Below are 5,180 nucleotides of genomic sequence, written 5' to 3' on the forward strand. Positions count from 1 at the left end.
TGGAATGGAGGAAGACAACATTCCATGACTGTTATTTGTAATGTAAAACTCATTAACTGTAATAGAATCCAGTGAGCAATTCTTAAAGACACTCATGTTTGAGGAAGATTGGGTGTGGAGACTCTGGGCAACAACTATTTTAGCCCTTCTGGTGGTATTGTTATATATATATAAGGATCGGCTCTGTGGGAGACCTAGGAATACAATTGATATCGCTCTACCCCAAGTTACGCATACCCCTAACCCTCTTCCTGACATGGTGAATTTATAAACTACGGGTCTTGCACTCTTAAGGCCTTGTGGGTGTAGGAATAAGGTCATTATGATTTGTTTAGGGCTTTTGGTACTATTAGCCAAGGGACTAGTGAGTGATACTATCTTGAACAGTAGTTCCCAATGTTGTGTGGGTGTCCGAGAAATCCCCCTTGTCCATGAGGAAGGATCTAGAAATATTAAGAACCCCAAGGAACCGACCAGCATCAGGCCACTAAGTAGAGATACTTTAGACCAAGTCCACTCCCGCCAATGACGGATCGTCAGTAGGTGGGGTCGTTACTTTAGACCTGCGCCAACTCCAAAACCTAATGTCAAAAGTTTGACAATCCCGGTAAAGGGAGGAATAGAAAAGGAAAACGGGCCCCTGCAACAATTGAGAAGAGGAGACTACATATCAAGGATACTGGAATTGGGTCAAAACCTTGTTAATCCGTATGACCCTACCTTAGGTTAACAATGCTGGTTGTGTTTATCTGCCAGCCCTTCATCTTATCATGCTGTTCCTGTCAAGCCACAACTCTGGGCTAGGACAAAGGCTACAATAGTCCTTGAAAAAGATAGTAGAAATAAAGCACCAGTATCTCCAATACAAGGAGATTTTTATGAGGCATTCCAATGGCTGGGAAAAAGCCGCCTCCCTGCTGGCCCAATAGCCACAGGTGTGGAACTCATAGGGACATCTTCCCTGTGTGTAAAGAGACATCAGAAACCTGGTAGGCCTGTAGGATCCCTGACAGAAGAACAATGTCCATCAGAAGTGTACCTTGGTCCTAGAACGAACTTTAAGGATGTAAAACTAACCAAAGATCTTTTTCCTTCTGCACACCACTCAGTTCACCATAAGGTCACTTTCTCACTACCACCAACTGCCACTATCACAAGATGGGGAGGATGGAAGGGGTCCTGGAATGTATCCAAGGAAAGGTGCCCCAGTCTATTCCAGCCCCCTCGCTTCCCTATCTGGCTTTCCATTAGGTCCAGCACAGGTATCCTCTTTCCCCCTGGGAATACTACCTCCCGGTATCTTTTTGAAGGCCCAATCCTCAGAGATAAGCAAAAGGACCCTTCACTAGAAGTCCCATTACAGCCGCTTGCTGGAATGTTTGTGGCCGGGACTTTGGGGGTCTGGACTAATGAAAAGAACCATCGGACCCATGCTTTCTCCATGAACATAGGCGTGTGTGTAGGGGAAAAAGGAGTTTTCTTCTTCTGCGGGAAGGATGCGTATTTATGTTTGCCAACAAATTGGACCGGAATATGCACACTAGTACACCTTTTTCCTAAAATAGGTGTTGTCAGTGGAGAACATACCATCCCTGTTCCTCTCATGGGGTATGTTCAGAAACGGGCACCAATCCTAGTCCCACTATTAGTGATCATGGGGATAGGAACTGCAGTTGGAACAGATATAGGTGGAGTGACACACTCAGTAATACAATTTCAGCAATTATCAGAGGAGCTCCAAGAAAGCCTGAACCAAATTGCTGGAACCCTGGTAGAAGTCCAAGACCAGACAGGTTCGTTGGCAGCAATGGTCCTACAAAATCGACGTGCCTTAGACCTCCTAACCGCAGAGAGAGGAGGTATGTGTGTATTTCTGGGAGAAGACTGTTGTTTCTATATGAATAAATCAGGTGTGGTCAGAGAAATTGCCAAGGAATTGCAGGATAGGGCATCCAAGATAGGTCAGAGGTTACAAACAACGGACATGTGGTTTTCTTGGGTGCCTGGATCCGGGTAGATTAAACAAATGTTATTCTTGTCGATATGTGCTGTGGCAGGCCTAGCTTTTGTTCCTTGTGCAATCCCTGTGCTGAAACAGCTATCTATCAGAGCAGTGAAAGAGATACAGACTGTGAAGGAATTAGTTTTGACAGAGCACTTTCTAGAGAATAGAAACTCTGAAACAGACACATATGTAGAAATGGAGTCTGGAAAAGAATGGAGGGAGTACCTCCAAGGAGTAAGAGAGTGAAGATCAAGAAATACCTATCTCTGGCCTAGATTAATCATATTTTGTTAGATATTATATATTAGCCTTGTTTATTAAAAGAAATAGAATGTTATGTAGGAAGTAGTGAAAGTTTCTGCATGGAAAAACTTTCAAAGGGAGGAATAATGTGGATAAAGGAAAGGAATAATACAGAGTTAGATATATGAGCTCTAAAGGATCCTCTCTATTCACATTATTATAAGGAGAAGACGTGCTTAGATACATGAATTCTGAGAGACCCTCTCTATTCACATTATTATAAGAGAGGAAAGTGCTTGCTTGGAGATTACATTAACAAACAGTTAAACCCCATGAAGGGTAATAAATCTTCTGATGAAGCCTAGCCGTCACGGAAGGACAGCCAGATGGAAGACATCTGAATGCCCCACCACTATCAGATACACAAAACAGCCACAGGAAACAAAGAGTCACTTATTACCTCTTATTACCCAAGGACAGTAGTAAATCTCCCATTAGCAACTCTGAGCACTTAAGAAAAAGTTGTGTGGCTAAGATAATTTTATAAACTAAAATTAATGGTTTAAGTAATTAGATGAACATATTATCAAATGTATGTAACCATATAGGGAAAATTGGATGTATGTAACCATATATGGAAAATGTATGATCTCACTGAATCCTTTGTCTTAGAAATGTATAAAAACAGAGATATCACAGCTCTTGGGTTGTTCAAAGCTTCAGGTACAATTCCTGGCTCTGAACCTTGTGCAATAAAACTGTCTCTGGCTGACCCAGGAATGTTGCTTGGTCCTTTCATTCCACATCATGCTTGGCTTTTAGGGGTTAATTTACACTTTTCATAATCTTTCATCACTGATTGACAGAAGTTGCACTTAATGAAACAGTTCAACAATATACTGTATAGTATATCACAAATTCATACAGGAGTATAGTAGCTCTGCCAAAGAAACCCTGGCATCAGGTTAAATCTTTCATCATCTAGGGATGTAGCATCTTTATTTTCCTGACTGTTTTATAGTCTTTCCAAGTTTAAATTGTATAAAGCTTTTGTGATTTTTGAACATTTAGACTACTTTTCTCCTGGGCTGTAGCTTTTTCCTTTGAGCAATCATTATTATCCAAAGTCAATGGACTAGTATTTAACATACTATTCCTTGGTCTGACCCATATATTTATTTCAAAAATGTCAATTACCAACAGCCTCTATCTTCAAAGTTAATCATGAGTAACTGGGCAGAACAATGTTCCTCAATTGCACTGAACATACATTTTGAAGCAACTTTCCCAAAATAAAAGCAGGTTTCAGCAGGTTCTGACTAGTTCTGGAGAACCGGTAGCGGAAATTTTGAGTAGTTCAAAGAACCAGTAGTAAAAATTCTGACTGGCCCCGCCCCCATCTATTCTCTGCCTCCCAAGTCCCAGCTGATCGGGAGGAAATGGGGATTTTGCAGTAACCTTCCCCTGAATTGGGGAGTGAATGGAGATTTTACAGTATCCTTCACCTGCCATGCCTACCAAGCCATGCCCACCAAGCCATGCCACGCCTATCAAGCCACACCCACAGAACCGGTAGTAAAAAAATTTGAAACCCACCACTGATGGTAGTAACAACAGAGGTGACAGTGTTGACCTGTTAAGCAGGCACCACACTTCCTTCCTTTGGTTTTGTTATTCACTGAAGTCAAAACGGTGCCCTGGACAGTGAAATGGGTTTAAAATGGCTGGGTTTAATCTGATCCAGAGCTTTCTCTTGAAATAATGTCATAATTGCAGCAGAACATTTTTACACTAATCAAGGCTTTGCGCCTCTAAAATGGGAACAAAGGACTGGGGAAAGGAGAATAATAAGCTATCAGAAGGCAAGCCCCCCCCCACCTAAAAGGAATTTTTAAAATCTTTTCCAGCAGTCTTCTGTTCATTTTTCTCTTTCTTTCTGAATGTTTTTTTTCTTTTCTTCAGTTTTTTTGGTGATTGTTTTTCTAGTAATCCCTTCTTTATATCTTTGTTTCCCCACAATTATCTTCCAGAAGAATTCCCCTGCCATCTTTTTAAAAATCAAAATGAGAAAGGTTTTCCTAATTTATGCAGACATTTTATTCTCTCCATCCTCCTCCTTGAAAGGTAGTAAAAGGCATATGATTATTTTTCCCTAATTGCAGGACATTTCAGGAAATGCACTTTCCACCTTCCTTTGCAACATTGCTTTACATCCTTACTCTATACACTGCATATGTCCAAGAAGCATCAAGCAGCTGTGAGCAATTCCATACTGGAGAAGGATAGAACTATAAAGATGTCCTAGTGAGTTTCCAGATGTGGCTTAAGGTTTTTTTGTTTGTTTGTTTATTAAATTTGTGTACCATCAAATCATCCTGACGCCCTTCAGTTTACAACAGGGGTATCAAACTTGTGGCCCACAGGCTGGATGCATCACATACTGACTCCGCCCCTGCCCAGTTTAGCGAAGGGGGGGAAAAGTCCTGATACGTCACATGACACCACCATGACAACACGAGTTTGACACCCCTGGCTTACAACAAAGTAAATAATAAATACATTAAATACAACACAATAATACAACAAAAATACAATAAAAATATCTGTAATTAAAGCACAAGCAAAAAAAAAATGTTCCATAATTAAAAAGGGGGAAATAATGATTAATGTTTATTCCAAAACCCTTAGGATAATTGAAAACCCCAAAAAATAAAAAATAAAAATAATAAAAAAAAAAACAAAAAAAAAATTATAGGGTTAAGATCATATCCCAAGTTCACAAAGGTCTTAAGAATCAGGATTGATGATTGCAGCCAGGTTTCCTTATCATGGTTTTGAAAAAGCAAAGGATGTTTGTTACATGGCTTCCTTATTTATGGCATTAATGAGGAGTGGGATTCAGCTGGTTCTGACCGGTTCGGGCGTACCAATA

The sequence above is a fragment of the Pantherophis guttatus genome, chromosome 5, assembly GCF_059756535.1.
Source record: "Pantherophis guttatus breed Tessera chromosome 5, ASM5975653v1, whole genome shotgun sequence".
NCBI classification, from domain to species: domain Eukaryota; kingdom Metazoa; phylum Chordata; class Lepidosauria; order Squamata; family Colubridae; genus Pantherophis; species Pantherophis guttatus.